At 41.2% G+C, this 19,592-nt stretch overlaps 1 pseudogene; it reads right to left on the reverse strand.

Moving 5' to 3' along the window:
- Positions 1–6,319: 6,319 nt before the first annotated feature.
- Positions 6,320–6,458, reverse strand: LOC144066414 (U2 spliceosomal RNA; annotated as a pseudogene).
- Positions 6,459–19,592: the final 13,134 nt, after the last annotated feature.

A 19,592-nucleotide genomic window follows, 5' to 3' on the forward strand; every position in this document is an offset into this window, starting at 1 on the left:
TTGGCCTTAAAGAGGAAGTTGAGCTCCCCCAAATCAAAGAGGAGCCAGAGTTCCCTCAAGAACAAATGAGAGAAGAGCGACTTCCAATCAAGAAGGAGGAAGATGATGTCACCTTGGCAAACTGTGAGGCGTTGACGAGGCAAGGTGATCTGGGCGGAGCCAGCGGGGGGCGGAGCCTGCAAACACCTCAACAAACAATGATAGATGAGCAACTTCCAATCAAAAATGAGGAAGATTATGTCACCTGGTCACCTGGTGAGTCCGTGAAGTGGGATGATCTGGGCGTGGCCAGCGTAGGGGTGGAGCTTATGAGCGGCAGCTCAACAGAAGGATGGCAAGCAGAAAGTTCAATTTCTCCTTTATCAGATGCGACGACTTGCTTTATGACGATGATGATAATGAAGAGGTTAAGAAAAATCTCAGTGGCGACAAACTCTGCAAATGCGCTCAGTTTTGGCAAACTTTTGGGAAAAGATCTAATTTGAAAAGAAATATGACGAGCCACATGGGTGAAAAAACATTTCCGTGCTCAGTTTTCAGACAAAGATTTGTCCCCAAAGTCAAATTAATACGCTGCACTGGTGATAAATCAATTTCCTGTTCATTTTGCAGTAAGGAATTTTCTCAAAAGAAAAATGTACAAAGACATACAAGAACCCACACTGGAGAAAAAAAAAATCATGCTCATTTTGTGGTAAAACATTCACACACAAGGGAAGTTAAAAGTAAACACCCGAACCCACACTGGTGAAAAACCATTTTCGTGCTCCGTTTGTGGTAAAACGTTTACAGATAAGGGAACGTTAATGTTGGGGTAATCATTATTATAAATGTGTTTGCAATGAATATAAAGCCTTATAATATACATGCTTACTATATTAATCAATATATTTGCTTATTAGGAATAGTAATGCTCATCCTAAATGTGTAACTATATTAAACAATATAGTTATATGTGTTGATCGCTTTCAACGAAGACAAACGCTTACGCCAAGGTCGCTCTCCAGGACATCTGGGTCCAGCGAGAGATACAAGTTCGAAAGGACATAAAACAATCCACTGAGTTCTTGCTCCGAGGACTGATTACTGGAAGATACGCGTCGACCCCTTCCCCAGATGCGAGTTCAACAGGGAAGATCGGTGAAGGACGCTTAAATTGTTGTTGCCTCAACGGATGGCTATCAATCAACTTGTATATTGTTTTTCCTTTGTGACGTTTGATATGGAATTGTTTTGTTTCTTGATTATGGAATTGTTTTGTTTCTTGCTTACGCAAATGGAATCGATAACCTTGTAATTGTTTTGATTTGAAGCCTTAAATAGGCAGGACATAATGCCGCTCTTTAGAATAATCTTGGGTGGGGCGAGCTGCCGGATGTATTCTCTTCTTGCAAGAATTAAATGTGATGTGACTACAGATGCCTTTTTTATTGAAAGCTGAATTGGAAAAACCTAAGGATAAACCTACAATTGGATGAACCTAACAGTTAAAAACCCACATAAGAATCCGCACTGGTGAAAAACCATTTTCGTGTTCAGTTTGTGGTCAAACCTTTTCTCAACAACAACATTTAAAAACCCACACAAGAACCCACACTGGTGAAAATTCCTTTTCGTGCTCAGTTTGCGGTAAAGCCTTTTCTCATAAGCACGATTTACAAAGACACACAAGAACCCACACGGCTGACAAACCATTTTCGTGTTCAGTTTGTGGTCAAAGATTCTCACAGAAGGGAAGCTTAAATAGTCATGCAAGAACACACACTGGTGAAAAAACATTTTCCTGCTCAGATTGTGGACAAACACTCACACAGAAGGATTTTCATATCATGCACTGTCTTTGTTTTTCCCAGTGCTCCCAAATTTCGCATAGCAGATTTGTTTCTCCACTTCAAATTTCACATTTGGAGTACTGCTACTTTTTCATTAAAAATTTCCTTGGACGAAATATTTTTCCATAATTTGTCGTTGCCATCCGTGAAACGGCTTATTGGCAAATTCCGAAATCGATTCCAATTTGCTAAATCATTTTCCACCTTGATACCTAACCGATTGATCATATCTCGGTGGTCGGCCAATCAAAAACACAAAAAGACAAACAACCATTCATGCTCACACTCATTTTCAGACATATTCTCATAGTCATTCATTCTTACGACTCACGCTAAAGCATATTTCATCTGCTGATGGGCAAGACAAGATACATATCCCGTGCACTGAATACGTATGATTCTTCAATCCATCTCAGAGAAATCATGCCTATCCTAAATTAATTATTTTCTCTAAATTAACCTAATAATTTGGATAAATGCCATTTCTGCATTGTCTTCATGTTTGATATCATTAATAATTTGGATGATTCCTAATCCTTAAGTCTAAATCGCAAATCCCTCTCTTTTTGCTAAAATAGCTAAATTGCACTTGTTGAATTGCTATTCTGCTCCAAGCTTGTGTTTATTTAATATAAGAGCCATTTTTGTAGCTCACTCTTACCACAATTAAAATTTAGAGAAACTCACCTTCCACTTAGCCATTTCCTAATTTTAAATTTCAGTGTCTAATAGAGGACCCATAATTTGTCACTAATATATCCCAATACTGTCAACTCTCTCGCTCTCTCCATCTCTCTATCTCTCCCTGTTTGTGCAGAGGGAGGGGGCCTTGGGCTGAGCTGGTGGGGGCTCTCTTTCTCCCCTGGCTCTAGGTGATAAAAAGCAGTTATGGGCGACCCCCCTCTTTTTTTTGTTATCTTTGGGTGAGGGGTGTCGCATCTGTGAAGGGGTGCTGGTCGTGACCACTGGACCGAGCCGGCGAGCCTCATGACCAGGAGACAGAGCCAAAGCATTCTTTCAACTGCCAGGGTGTTCCAAGAACCTTCTGAAAACAGTAAAACAACGTACAATGAAAATCATCCATAGGTTAATGGTAAGGCCCGAGCGAGTCAATGAATGATTTCCACCGGTGATATACGGACAAGTCCCCCCAGCGGCCGAAGTTTCAGGCTCAAGACATGACCTATAGATTGTCCCCCACTGTCCACATGTTCATGTTGGTTGTGAACACGGAATCTTTGCACCATTTGGTAAAGTCACTGTTAGGCCATCCAGTCCACATAAGATGGTAGCTCCAATAGACATCAACAAGTCTCTTCCCATCAAATTCATAATCATCTCCGCCCTGGTAATATTGTCCAGGTGACTGGGCCGGCTGCTGTGGGCCGCCATGGTCCGCCAGTGTCTCGTCCTCCTCCGCGCGTAGGCCGCTGTTGCTGTAATGGGCCATACTGCTGTGCTTGGGTTGCCGTGGGAACGGTTGTTGCGGTTGCTGCTGTTGGCTAGGACAATCATGTGCCCGTGTCTCATACCGCCACATATAAAACAGTTGCCTTGTTGGCCTTGTCCTGATTACCCTCTTCCCCGGCCACCAGAGAAAACCACGCCCATGACCACAGTGTCCACTACTTAACCGACCAGCTCGTGCCGCACCATAGCTTGGAATATCTGGAAGGATCTTCTCCTGTTTAGAATTTCATACATAGGTTCTGGAAGACCCTTGACAATAGCTGCTCCAATTCTTCGTACCTGATGTCTCATGTCAAGCGCGCAGCTCTGTCCACTGATCCAGGCCAAAAGCCTCCCCCGCCATGAAATTTCTACCCTCACCAGAGGGGGGGGGTTATTTAGTTCCACATCTCTAAGAAGGATCATATATCACGCCTCCTCCCTGAGGGCAAAGGGGAAAGGTACCTCCTCTCCCTGCACCAGGCCATGCCTCCAACTACTCATTCTCTCATTTCACTTTTTTTTTTTTTAAATTCTGCCCTAGCTGTGACGTCAGCTCCTTTTTCATTTTTTTTTCTTTTCTTTTTTCTCAATGCTACGGACAAACGCTTTTGACCCGTACAATGTAAATTTCCTTTCAACGTACAAAATTATTTCTCCAACTCACATTTAATTTAGCTTGTCTTTGAAAACCTGTGTTTCTATATCTTCACATTCTCATCAATTAATTCCATTCCATTCTCATTCAGCATCTTTTTCCTTTCTTCCTTTCAAAACGCACACACGCGCACACGCACACACGCACACACCATTCTCTCCCAGGCCCTCTCTCAACATTCCTTTTCCTTCTTAACTTTCTTACTTTCTATTCCACTAATCTTAACTCTCTTACTTTCTATTCCACTAATTACTCTTTTCTTCCTGCTTACCAAAATCTTTTCTAAAAACTCAATTCCCTTTCTATGTTCAAACCTTCCTCACACCTTCACAAACCTTCACCAGATCTTCTACATCCTTCAAATTGGGACAGAAACCATGCCTCTCGACCCATCGCGGCAGACAAAGGCAACCCCCACATTACGCATCCGCACATACACACACATCCTCTCGAAACGCACGCACGCACACACACCAACTCTCCGATCTCCATTCTGCATTCCATTCGTCTGCTTAGACAACCTGAGAGGAACCTGACACCACTATCAGACTTCTTATCATCGCCATCTTGAAATCCACCCGTGTGTGTCCCAAACACTTTTTACGCAGAACAATTTTAGTTTTAATTTTAGTTTTCACACACACCGCTTCCACACTGATACGTAAATCCCAGATTTTAAACCGTATCGAGCCACGAGTAGTTCCACATTATTGTAGTAGGTAAAATCCCGGATTTTATACCCTACTGTCCATCCCTTTTTTAAGCCACAAATGGACTACTCTACGTAGGTAAATCCCAGATTTTATACCCTACTAATGGAACTACTCTTAGTAGGTAAATCCCAGATTTTATACCCTACTAATATCCACACTTACACTTTTAAGCCACTAATGGACTACTCTACGTAGGTAAATCCCAGATTTTATACCCTACTGTCCACCCTTACATTTTAAGACGTTCCGGTCCTCCTTCCTCTCATAATTTAGCGTAGGTCAATGTGCAGAATTTGAAAAGGAATCTGCTTACCTTGTTTCACTGTGCACCCAAGAGGAAAGACGGTCGGACACGTGTGGCTCCTTTATCAGGTCGTCACCTGGTGTGGACGTGGGTCCCAGACCCGAGTCCCAGACTCTTGTGGCTCTTGCTAAACCAATCTTGCATCAAGTCGGGGATCACCATAAATTGTTGGGGTAATTTCTCTATAATTATATTAAAGTTAAGTTAATAATCTGACTCCAATTTGCAACCTTACCCGACTGCCACTCATCCAACAATTTGCGCGCTCGTTCTGCAATAGAAAGGTACCAGGAAGCCGACATTTTCACACACGGGTGGATTTATTTCTAACACACAAATCTAAGACATAAGCCTGTGGTTCAGGTTCCTCTCAGTTCATCTTTCAGCGTGTCTGTTGGCACCAGTTGTCGTAGTTCTCCTTCTCCGAGTTGCCCAAGAACTTAGTTATAGTCCACAATATGCAAATGACACAACACAAAGGCATCCTGGCACTATACTATTGGTTATGTGTAAAATGCAGTTAACTCTAGCTTGCTCATTGGTCTTTATTTCCTGAAGAATCTCCTCGCGGTTCCACCCAGTTGTACTTTTCCGCTCCAGCAACTGCCTCTTTGTTCTTGGTACCTGCACACAGTTCAATCTTGCAACCCCCCCACACATCAACCCCCACATCCTGTCTCGTGACATTCGCATTCCACAGGACATGTAGGGAGATCTAATGAACTATCTTTAAGCTTTAACTCTTAATATCCCTTCAGTATATACAAATACTAGTATTTGTATTTCACATTAAACGCTGTTTTCGGCTGGATTTGACCGAATTTGAGAGCATTTTGACCCGTTTGGCGAATGGACGTATATAGACGTTTTTTGTCTTATCGCGACATCATCGCGGCATTTTACCGAGGAATTCACTTCCCTGGGCTCGGTTCTAATGTCCAAAGAGCTCCAGTATTTGTATTTGATCATTCAATGCTGTTTTAGGATGAATTTGACCCAATTGTTGTCATTTCACGGCTCGGTTCTGCTACATCTGCCCGCCCAAGAGTGCTGCCATTGACGGTAGACTAATAAATTGAGAGTGATGAGCGGCAAAGAGAAATGAATCATTGATTTTTATTATAATTTGGACAACGCCGGTGGCGGGCCAGATTAAAAATCCTAACGGGCCGTATATGGCCCACAGGCCGTGGTTGAAAAACTTGTACACACACGATCCGGGGGCGGGGTGAGTGCGCGAATCCCGTTTCGGCGAAACCTCCGTCTGGCCGAACCTCCGTTCGGCTGAACGGCCGTTCGGACGAATGGCCGTTCGGTGAAACGTCCATTCGGCGACCTGTCCATCTGTCAAACGTCCGTCGGCAAAACGTCTTTAGGCGAATCATCCGAGTACCGTCCAAAACACCAATTTAATATATGGTCCCCATTTAGGACATAAGAGATATTAAACAGATAAGAACAGATACTACACTTGATCTTAGCCAAAAACGCCAAGAAGCGGTAACATTCAATCTGGCACAAAGGACGATTTAATTGCAGACAATCCAACCTAAAGTAGTGGAAACGCACGTCGGATATCAATAGTAACATACATTTACGCAAACAACAAACCACAATGATACACGTTTTGTATGATAAGAGGGAAACTCATCTCTTCTCATTTTCTGAACCGCTTTATCCTAATTAGGGTCGCGGGTGGTGCTGGAGCTAATCCCAGCTGTCTCCGGGCCAGAGGCGGGAGACACCCTGAATCGGTGGCCAGCCAATCGCAGGGCACAAGGAGACGAACAACCATGCACACTCACACCCACACTCAAACCCACGCAGGCCCAGGGAGAACAGGCAAACTCCACACAGATGGGCATGACCCGGATTTGAACCCAGGACCCCAGAGCTGTGAGACCGACGCACTAATCACTCGCTCCACTGGGCCGCATACCTGGAAATGTCTGCATTACTTTAGTATTACCACACTTTTAAAATATGAAAATTCTTCTTTGACAACATTGTTACACCGTTGATATAGCAAAAAGGAGTCTCATAAAAAATCATTATGATCAAAGCGAAGATAGAGGTACTGTCAGCGACACAGTGGTGTGCCAACGCGACACGCCTATTGTGTGTTCGGGACATTGCTCTCTCACCAGTGGTTTTCACATTTTTGTTTACAGGTTAGTGAGGAGCCATAAGCACTCCAACAAAAGAACAATATTCATCTTGTGAGTTAATGGCTGTGGTGGGATTTGAACCCACGCTTCCTGAGAGACTGGGACCGCTCGGCCACACTACCTTATATTTGAACAACCTAGGGCACATGTGTTAAAGTGGCGGCCTGGGAACCAAATCTGGCCCGCCACATCATTTTGTGTGGACCGGCAAAGAAGATGATCCGTGCCGACTTTCTGTTTTAGGATCAAATTCAAGTTAAAATTATAGATGTATATTACATTTTCTGATTTCCCCTTTTTAAATCAATAATTGTAATTTTTTAATCCATTTTTTCTGTGTTTTTAGTTCAAAAATCATTTTATAAAATCTAAAAATATATTTAAAAAGCTACAATAAACATTGTTTTAGATCTATAAAAACGGAATATTCAGGGATTTTAATCCAGTTCATTTAATCCGTTTATAAAAAAAAATCAAAATATTATATCTTAAATGAAATCGAGTTGATGTTATTGCGGCCCGCAAACCAACCCGAGTCTGACACCCTTGACCTAGGGATTACACAAACCTACAACAATCTCTTCCTGATCTGTGATGGTGCTGTGGTAAATCGTGAAATAACCTTTAAACACTTATGTTTTCATATTAAAATGTGTTATTTGTCACTTGCAATGAGCTCAAACACATACATATGTAACATTTGAAGCAAATGCTTTTAAAATTACCTAACTTTTTCTCAAAATGCAGCTTTTCAATTTAGTGTCAGGGATAGACTCGAACTGGACTTCGAGCTTCTTTCTTCACGCTGTGGCATTTAGAGACCAAATTTAAAATTATCGCCCTCCTCTGTCTAAAATCTGAATTGAGAATTTGGCAATGTGACGTATGAGACAGTAGAGGGCGACAATGCTCCAGTATATTGTCTGCCAACGACCGTAAAACCTCAAGAGGAAGAAGAAGAAAGGATGGCGGCGTTCATTTCCACATGGCTATGGTTTTAACTTTTTGTTTGTGCACCTCTTGTTTCTCCTCAATTTAACTTAATTTAAATGAAACAAAACCTCGACAACGAGATGGACGGTTTAATCTTTGGTGGGTGCCAATGATAGACACCACAAAAGTAAAAAAAAATACATTGGGGGTTCTGTCGTTGCTGCACTGGACAGAGATGGATTGGACAGCCTGGTTACAGACAGCGCTTCATCCATAGTCGGAAAAAAAGCATGTGTTATGATATAGTTCAGAGAGAAAGTACAACTACTAAATGGAGATTGCTTCTGCCCCACAAAGCCTTGTGTTGCAAGCCCCTGAAAATTAATCCCATCACAGAAGTGGTTGATCGCACTGTAAACTTCATCTGATCCAGTGGTCTCAACCATCGTCAAATTGACAAACTTCTCAGCAATAACACTACCTGCAGCCAACCATACCACACTGAAGTGAGACAATCAAGTCGAGGGGCCGTGCTGAGGCATATATATATATATATATATATATATATATATATATATATATATATATATATATATATATATATACATATACATATACATATACATATACATATACATATACATATACATATACATATACATATACATATACATATACATATACATATACATATACATATACATATACATATACATATACATATACATATACATATACATATACATATACATATACATATACATATACATATACATATACATATACATATACATATACATATACATATACATATACATATACATATACATATACATATACATATACATATACATATACATATACATATACATATACATATACATATACATATACATATACAGTGGTACCTCAACATACGATCGTAATCCGTTCTGAGACAGATCGTATGACAAGGTTCTCGTAACTCGAGCGGACGTTTCCCATTGAAATGAATGGAAAAACAATTAATTCGTTCCAGCCCTCTGAAAAAACACCAAAAACAGGATATTGGATTGGAAAAAATGTTTTATTTCTTCTAATTCCGCATCTATTAACAAAGTAACACATAACTAGTGGTTTAATAGAAATAAAATGTGTTTAATCTAACTAAAATTGGGCGGATTTCGCCGAGGGGAGAGGGGCACAAAAGGGTCGGGGGGCTTCGTTTTTTTTTCCACACAACGCACTCGTAAACAGAACAAACACTCCACCCTCACGTTCGCTATCGATGGGCTGTTTGCTGTCGTACTATTCCCTTCAAAATATTCCGAAAATGATGCACACAAATGTCCTCACAATCGGATAACGCACGACCACTTGCCAACGAGCAGCAGTCTTATCAGCGATCGCCCGCTGCTCATGGGAGCTTCGGGGGCGCTGGCTAGCGGCTCCTTTTAGCTTGTAGCATCTGTGGTCGCATCCCCTCGAACGGCGCCTATGATAGAGTTGCTACCGGGGATGCTTTTATCAGCAATCGCCCCGCTGTTCATGGGAGCTTCGGGGGCGCTGGCTAGCGGCTCCTTTTAGCATGTAGCATCTGTGGTTGCATCCCCTCGAACGGCGCCTATGATAGAGTTGCTACCGGGGATGCTTTTATCAGCGATCGCCCCGCTGCTCAGGGGAGCTTCGGGGGCGCTGGCTAGCGGCTCCTTTTAGCTTGTAGCATCTGTGTTCGCATCCCCTCGAACGGCGCCTATGATAGAGTTGCTACCGGGGATGCTGTTGCGAGCCAGTGACCCTGATGTTCCTATGAGCAGCCAACGAGAAGTAATATAATACTCCTCGTATTAGATAAAAATAACAGGAAATGCAGCAGCTGAGCTTACCCACGTATTGATTGTGGGTAAAGTATTATTCTGAGTGCCATTGCCTGTCGGCGTTGTGTGCATGAGTATACTTTATTACCCAGAAAGCCCTCTTTTCCCCGCCCATGCGCGTTGTGCGTTTCCTGGTCTGAATAACTCATCCGGTGCTCGTAAATATTGTTATACACGAAAGATATGCAAAAAAAATGCCATGGCCACCTGGCTTGGTCGCATCACGAAATTTTGACCGCATCACGGGCGAATTATTCAATCGAAATTTCCCCCGTAAGACGAGCATTTTGTATGACGAGCGGTCGTATGGTACCACTGTACTAAACACTTTGGCCAAACGATACATTTTCTGTATCAGTCACGTGGTTCTTTCTCAAAGCAATACACACAACAAGACGGGCTTTCTCTCTTGAGCTATCGGCACAGTTCTGACGCACCAGCGTCGCTCGTTCTATCACGATTAATCAGCAAAACCTGCTTTAGCTTAGCCCAGCTAGCAGCTATCAAATGAACAAGTCGTCGAATAGCTTGTTTATGCTTTAGCTTAGCTAGCAGCTATCAAATGAAAGGGTCGGCGAAGAACTCGTACGTTTCCCGACTATTTTAGCTCAGCATTGCTAGCAGCTATCAAATTAACAAGTCGTCGAAGTGCTTGTTTATGCTTTAGCTTAGCTAGCAGCTATCAAAGGAACAAGTCGACGAATAACTTGTTGTAGGTTTCCTGGCTATTTTAGCTCAGCATAGCTAGCAGCTATCAAAGCCGCCGCCATCCTCAGAATTCACGTGTGGAAATGTCGGCAAGAACACAACGGCCAAAGCTCCAGGAGGAACTTTTTGAGGTCAAACTGGAGCATTCAACTCACGAGCAATCGACAGTTTGCAACCTAACGCACGAGAAAGTTGTTATTCATAGACTAGAAGGTGGGTTCACTTTTTATTTCCATATATTCCCTTAAAGGTATTCTATTGACATGACACTATAGTAGCGTACGTATATTTTCAAGAATTCGCACTAGCACCATTCGAAGAAGGACGTAAACAATTCTATTTCTATTTAAATGTAACCACTCTATGAGGGAAAGAATGAGTCTCAACGCGTGTTAATACTTAACAACGGCAGAAAACAGGAGCTTTCATTTTATTGTATCCTTATCACAAGCAAACAATGTATTTTTCTTGATGATGCAAAGCGCGAGCGCCCCCCAGAGGCGTTCAAGACTAATTCCTGCTACTCGCCCTCCATTTTTGGCTACATCACAGGCTTCAAGTCGGCCCGGGGGCCAAATCTGTCCCGCTGCATCATTTTGTGCAGCCCGAGTAAATAAATCATGAGTGCCAACTTTCTGTTTTAGGATCAAATTCAAATGAAGATTATAGATGTATATTATATTTCCTGATTTCCCCCTTTTTAAATCAATAATTGCAATTTTTTATCATTTTTTTTCTTTTGTTTTTTTTAGGTCAAAAAGCATTTTGTAAAATCTAAAAATAAATATATAAAAATATTTTCGGTTTTCCTCTTTAATATTGAAAATAATTACGAAAAAAGTTTCTATTTGAAATGAAAAACAAATGATTATTAGATGTTTCCCTTACTAAGAAAAAAAAGTTCAAATAAACAGTTTTATATCTATAAAAAAAACTGAATACTTAGGGCTTTTGATCCAGTTCTTATAATTTAATTTGAAAAAAAAAAATCTAAATATTATATCTAAAATGGTCCGGCCCACATAAAATCGAGTTGATGTTATTGCGGCCCGCGAACAAACCCGAGTTTGACACCCTTCGGCTACATGCTTGAGTGACATAACACTTACTTGCATGCTGTAAATTGAAAATTCAAAAAATAGAGATGTAGATGCACTAAAAGACAACGGGAGCAGCGTTCAAACAATGGTGTCAAAGTTGCGGCCCAAGCGCTCACACTCATACCGAGGGGGCAATTTAGAGTGTCCAATCAGACTATACCTCTATTTCAATCTCATTAATCCCCCAAATAATAATAGACCTGCTACTGAATAAAAGATAATGCCTTTTAATGCCTCCCCTTTGGCGAAAGCATTTTAACTAAATTAAAATCTAAAACATAAAAGAGAATGTTTACAATGAAAAGGCTCCAAAAAAGATTTCACAAATTTTAAGGAGCTACATCACCAGTGAAGAAACTTTTCTGACCAATAGTGTACTTTGAAAAATGCACTTATAAACAGTTTTCAACTCATGTTGCTGTTGAAGAGAATACTAAAGTAGTACCGTATTTTCACGACTATTAGGCGCACATAAAAGTCTGAAATTTTCTCCAAAATAGACAGGGCGCCTTATAATCCAGTGCGCTTTATAGATGGACCAATACTGAAATTGTTATCACAATTACTATTTTCCCGTAGATAAAGTACTGCGCAGTGACTGCTGGGATATGTAGTTTTTTTGTCAATACACCCAATGGATTGTGCCCTGCCGATCGGCATCAACACTAGCTAGCTACTATTTGTGAACGAATTGTGGCCTGGCGATCGCCATCAACACAGCTGCGAAGCATGGAAGACAGCCTTGGAATAGTTAAGCTAGCTACTAGCTAGCTACCATTTGGGAATTAATTGTGGCCGCCTGGACGAACGTATTAAACTCAGCGTTTTTGATGGACAAATGTTCAATTTGGACACAGATAATGAGGACTTTGATGGTTTTCTGGGTGATGATGACGTGAGTACATTGTAAAATGGCTAAATAAAGTACAACTGAACTCAGTCTTGCTTCCGTTGCCCTTTTAAAACATGTTTTTAGCGTGTGGGTGTAGCGTGCAAGAACTATATTTCCCAGCAGTCACTGCACACCGGAAATAGCGTCTGTGGCTGCTTTCGTAGACGGCGCTATTACGGTTCGATAACCATCCATAAATTATATATATATATATATATATATATATATATATATATATATATATATATATATATATATATATATATATATATATATATATATATATATATATATATATGCATATATATGCATATATATGCATATATATGCATATATATATATATATATATATATATATATATATATATATATATATATATATATATATATATATATATATATATATATATATATATATATATATATATATATATATATATATATATATATATATATATATATATATATATATATATATATATATATATATATATATATATATATATATATATATATATATATATATATATATATATATATATATATATATATATATATATATATATATGCATATATATGCATATGCCATGCATGGCTTCACGAAAAGTGGCAGGCAGCGCCGGGCTTCTTACGCTACGATTTGTGAATGGATTGATGGAAATGACGGTGACTCTGAGAACGAAGAGAGGGGACCCGGCGTTTTGGAAGGCTCGTTTGGGCAATTGTTTAATTCGGACACAGAAAATGAGGACTTTGAGGGATTTGTTGGTGATGATGACGTGAGTGAGTTGTAAAATGTCTAAATAAAGTACAACCGAACTCAGTTTTTCTTCCGTTGCCTTTTTAAAACATGTTTTTAGCGTGTGGGTGTAGCGTGCAAGAACTATATTTCCCAGCAGTCACTGCGCACCGGAACCCGGAAATAGGCTGCTTCCGGTAGCCAGCGCTATTGCGTTTCGATGTTCATCCATATATAATATATGCGTGTAATGAAACGGTGCGTGCTTTGTGTCTAAAATACAGAAATAGCACTCGTTACTGACACTGCGGCTTCTTACGCTACGACTTAAAATACAATGCGCCGAATAGTCGTGAAAATACGGTAAGTACTGCATTGTGACGAAATGAATGTATGGCGCCCTCTTCGGTTTGGTTTCATTTCTGTGAACAGGAAATTCAGTCATTTTATAATTGGAAAATGGTTAATCATTTATCTTTGTGCCTTTGCAGGTTTCAGAAATGATCTTGGTGCTGATGGACAGGAGTCTGTTGACCTTGAAGGGGAAGTTGAGCTCCCACAAATCAAAGAGGAGGAGCCAGAGTTCCCTCAACAACAAATAGGAGACGAGGAACTTCCAATCAAAAGGGAGGAAGATCATTTCACCTGGTCACTTGGTCAGTTCGTGAAGAGGGAAGATGTTCTGGGCGTGGCCAGTGTAGGGGCGGAGCCTGCAAACACCACATCATGGCCCCTAATTAAAGAGGAGGAGCCAGAGTTTCCTCAACACCAAATGAGAGAAGAGGAACCTCCAATCAAAAACGAGGAATGTGTCAAATGGTTAACTGGTGAGCCTTTCAAGAGTGAAGATGATCAGTGTGGGGCCAGCGGAGGGGCAGAGCCTCCGCATGCCAGCGGCTCAATAGAAGGATGCCAAGCAGAAAATTTAATTTCTCCTTTATCAGATAGCGACGACTTGCTTTTTGATGATGATGACAATGAAGGTGTTAAGAAAAATCCCATTGGCGACAAACTCTGCAAATGCTTTCAGTGTGGGAAAATTTTTGGGAAAAAGTCTTCTTTGAAAACACATATGAGGAGCCACACTGGCAAAAAAACCCTTTTCGTGCTCAGTTTGTGGTCAAGCCTTTTCTCAAAAGCACCACCTAAAAACACACAAAAGAACCCACACTAGTAAAAAAACATTTTTGTGCTCATTTTGTGGCCGACGTTCACAGAAAAAAAGCTTTCAAAATACACACAAGAAGCCACACTGGTGAAAAACCATTTTTGTGTACAGTTTGTGGTCAGGCATTCACACAAAAGGGAAATTTAAAAACCCACACAAGAACCCACACTGGTGAAAAGCCATTTTTGTGCTCAATTTGTGGTCAAACATTCACTCACCAGGAAGGCTTAATCGTCCACACAACAACCCACACTGGTGAAAAACCATTTGCCTGCTCGATTTGTGGTCAATCATTTACACAGAAATGAAGCTTAAAAGTGCACACAAGAACCCACACTGGTAAAAAAACGTTTTCCTGCTCAATTTGTGGTCAAACATTCACACACAAGGTAAGCTTAAAAATCCACACGAGAACCCACACTGGTGAAAAACCCTTTTCGTGCTCGGTTTGTGGTCAAGCATTCACAGATAAAGGAAGTTTAAAAATACACGCAAGATCCCACACGGGTGAAAAACAATTTTCGTGCTCATTTTGTAGCCAAACATTCACACACAAGGAAAGCTTAAAAACGCACACAAGAACCCACACTGGTGAAAAACCATTTTCCTGCTCAATTTGTGGTCAAACATTCACACACAAGGATAGCTTAACAACCCACATTGGTGAAAAACCACTTGTGTGCTTGATTTGTGGTAAAGCTTTCTCGCTAAAGCACCATTCAAAAGGCCACATGAGAACCCACACTGCTGAGAATTTATTTCCTGCACATTTAATCTTCGAACATTTTCACAGAAGGGAACCTGAAAAGAAGACTTAACAACCCGCATTGGCGAAAAACCCTTTCTTTGCTCAATTTGTGGTTCAACATTCCGTCACAAGAATACCTTAAAAATACCCATAATAACCCCATTTGTTAAAAATACTTAATAATACATAATACTAAGTTTGTTGCCAATGATTTATTCGCCATCTATCATCCATTGTTCCCATGCCGCTCGCAACTTTACTTTGAACTTTTTCAATTCTTCCGCTAGCGCTTTTGCCCTCAGTGGAATGGTGACTGTGGAGACGTTTCTCTCAACTGCTCTTTGATTAAGAATCCACCGCTCCAGTTGGTCTTCCAAGTCTGGCCACCTTGCCTTGTGTTTCCACGGAAACTCAGCTTCGTCTTCTTGACTTGCCGTAGCTCGTTGTCCCGCTTCCTCCATTTACGAACCATGGACTCGATCTTAAATTCCCTCGTGATTCCCATGTTCCTCTGCATATTTGATGGCTCGAAATTTAAACTGAGCTTCGTAAGCGTGTCTCTTTGTCATTTTCGGGGGTCCTTAGAAACCAAACTGAAGTTGTTTGGCAATGATGCACATACCCACACTATATACTGGTACCTGCTAGGGGTGTGCCTTTAGCGTCTTCTTACATGCACACCTGTCAGGTCTAAACACCAAACATTTGTATCACTAATCTGAAAGAAGGAAAACACAGAGAATTGAGTTAGTTTTACTTGCAAGGAGAGGGCCCGGAGACTGCTCAGTAGCAATCCTCCCAACACACTCTGAGGCAGTCTCCGCTCGCCTTGTCTTTTATTGTGTTCGGGAACGCCCTAGTTACATGAGGTTTCAACTGATAAGGGGAAAGGGGTGCTGTATACCAGTTGAAAAGATGTTTGGGTGGTGATCTGCCTCCTACTAGCTGACTGAAGGTAAGTGAAAGACAGTGAGAGGTAAGCGACCTGTATCCATAACAGCAGAATGCCAAATTACAAGATTCCGTAACTATCACTTATTTAGGTCTTTTGCCGAGTAAACGCAGCTTATGGAGAAGCACCACCAATTTCGTCACACACAGTTTCTGGGTGTGATGACAAGTAGGCTTTTTTGTCGCAGTTTCTGGGTGTGATGACAAGTAGGCTTTTTTGTTGTTGATAATGACGACAGGGCCTATGTCCGATTATTATTATTATTATTAAATCGTTTTGTTTGCACAACAACATGTTTATTCAAGGAAAATCTGCTTTCTCTCTCCTTGACCCGTTATCTTCACACATGCGAGTTTCCGGTTCAAACTGGCGCCTGACTCTTGCAGCTGTTCCTCTTTGCTGAGTAAGGCAAAACTGCCTGCAGGTCAGGGCACCCTACAGGATATGAGCAAGCATTTTCACACTCTGACCCAGAAGTAGGATAACTTATTTACAATAGTTCTTACATTTCCCTCCTGTTTATCCGGATTCTGCTATAAAATATCATCACCCATGACCTCTTCTTTTCAGATTTTCGAACCACAGGATCACCAAATAACAGAAAAACGTTACACTCAAAAGTCAGTGCCATAGTCTTTAGGGTCTGGGAACAGGTCAGGCAGTCCCATGAACTGCGTTTCCTCATCATCTCCAGACTCGTCGTCGTCATCGTCCCGTGGTTCGCCTTCAGATGTCAATAAGGCATACATTTCTGATTTGACTGGTTCTATGGCATTTGTTATTAATCTTTGACATAACGCACAAATACAGGGAATGTAACAACATCCACAAGTTGTGAGAATGGCAGCAAAAACAGCGATTGACATTAGAACTGATACAACCAACTGTTTGTATTTGCCAAAGATGCTACCAAAATCGTCCCACATTGAGGTGACGATTCCAGAATGTTCCTTCATCTTGCTGTTGAGGGATCGAAGGCCCTCCAGGGCCTTGGTCAAGCTCCCGTCAGCTGCTGTGTTGTTCGGGATGAACGTGCAGCATTGGTCGCCAAAGATGGAGCACACGCCACCTTTTTCTGCCAAGAGCATGTCAACAGCAATCCTGTTCTGGAAGGCCATCAAGGAGGTAGCCGACAACTGTTCATGGATGGCTGCAAGCCCTTCTTCCGTCCTGTTCCCCAGTCGTTGCACATTGTAATGGATGTAGTTGACTCTATCCACATTCCTGGTACACCTCGGGGGACCCCGATGCTGTCGATGTAGGTTGGGTCCCTGTCGCCCCATCCAAGAGCGGACCGCTTGGCTCTGCCATTCCAGTGCTGAGGCAAGACGTTTCCTGCTGCGGTGACCAACTCAGGAGCAGACATCATTTCACTCTCCTCTGTGATAGGAGTATGTCACCATCTTGTTTTCGAACTCGAGTCTCTGTGGACGGGGCGTTCAGACACGCCCAGGCTGTCACTGACAGTGCAGTCACTGACAGTCCAGTCACTCTTATGTGGGTGGCAAACGCTTTCACTGTGGCTTCTGTATAGAGGTGCAAAGTCTATGGGAGGTCAGGGTTAAGTGAGGGGTGCTCGTGGCAGGTGAGTAGACGTCAGATGAGTTTTTCACGGACAAGGGTTTTGACACCGTCCGACTTACAGTCTACTCAGAGTCACCTGTGTCTCAAACTACCTTGACCTGAGGTTGGTGAATCGACTTTGCAGCGATCTTTGCTGCTGTGGAGGTTGGTGAGTTGGGCCACGAATGGGTCTTACCATCGTGGAGAGAACCAGGACTTCCTTTTTATGACTCGGATCAGGATCCAGTCACCCGGCTTCACCACCTCCTGCAAGATAGACAAAAGGGGATCACGGCAGCTTACATGTTATTTGGACAAGTTTCTCCAAACATTTTACCATCCACTCTGTAAGTAGATCTGCCTCACCCTTAGTCTCTTGTCATGGTTCACCTTCCCATAGAGGAAGTTGGAATGGTCTTCCAAGAACTATCTCAAAAGGTGTTAATCTCGAGCTAGTTGGCACTATCTTCATATACGTTTTGACCAGTGTTAGGAGTTCTGGCCATGGCTTCTTTATCTCTTCCATGGTTTTCTTAAGCCTTGGTTTTATCGTACCATTTGTTTGCTCTACCAGTCCCACACTCTTTTGGACATTGGCCTCGTTTGGGCCTGAGGTCATCTTGCACATTATATCTGTAACAAATTAAACAGTTCCTACAAACATTTTAAAGTCGGTATTTAGACCTGTTCATCATATATCTTCCCTGTTGAGACATTGTCCATGGCTCAATTTTGGAATAAATTTTTGGTAGACGCTGTAGGCCTTTAGCTGTGTACAGGTCGTCTGCAGACTGTTCTTGAGATCGGCTCAGCCCTTGTTGCTGTGCATACTGTGCAGCAAGTGTCCGTGCTGCCTCCCCAGCTGCCGCACTCTGTCGCTGTCTTCAAACATGTACTCAACATCTGCAGACAGCTATTAGGTTGGGCTTAATACCCCAATGAACAAAAAATACAACAATCTTACTTATTCCATCACTATAGTTTGTGAGAATCTAAATGCCTTATCAGTCAAAATTAAATATGCTAGCTGATATTCTATTTTGATCACTGCTTTCTTATTAAGATCAAGAACTATATTTGTTTTTTCCTTTCCTGCAATTACACAAATTAACTAATCATACTAAAAATAGGAAAAATACAAAAAGCAAACTTGGCTGCTTTCTCCTCAGGAAAACAGCTTTCCCGTTCTCTGCAACAGTTACATTCACATCAATTAATATCCAGAAACAAAATGCACACATTTATAATTCTGAATAGAATTGAACCCACTAAAATGTAACCACCCCTTGTTTGTCAGGGTCAACATTTTTAGCATAACTGTGTCTTTTAGAGCAATTAAAGCCCATTACTTATAAAATGCATACTAATCAAGTCCCAATTCATTTAACAATGTGTATCGCGTTCCATATTAACCTCAGTTGTTTGAAATTCAAAATATCCCAAACTAGTAGTCTTTTTATCAAATGTAACATTCCATTGTCTTTGGAGTTTGCCAATCATCTCCTATAAAACCTTCTTAATCAATATTTCTCAATAGTCAGGCATAAAATTAAAATCTAGCTACATTTCATCCATTGTAGTTTGTCTTTTCTCTCTAATTGTTTACTTTAAAAATATGTAAGAAGATCTAGTCTCAATTGTTTACTTTAACTATCTGTAAGAAGGTTTAGTCTCAATTGAAACGCTTTCACTTTTTTATGGAGACAATAAAACCAATATAAAAAGTTCCTTATGGCTTACAGCATTGCTCCCCGAGCAATAATCTTTCCAATCAATATTGGAGTGCTTGCCATTTCGTCTGATTACGTC

The sequence above is a fragment of the Stigmatopora argus genome, chromosome 20 (genome assembly GCF_051989625.1).
Source record: "Stigmatopora argus isolate UIUO_Sarg chromosome 20, RoL_Sarg_1.0, whole genome shotgun sequence".
Classification (NCBI taxonomy): Eukaryota; Metazoa; Chordata; class Actinopteri; order Syngnathiformes; family Syngnathidae; genus Stigmatopora; species Stigmatopora argus.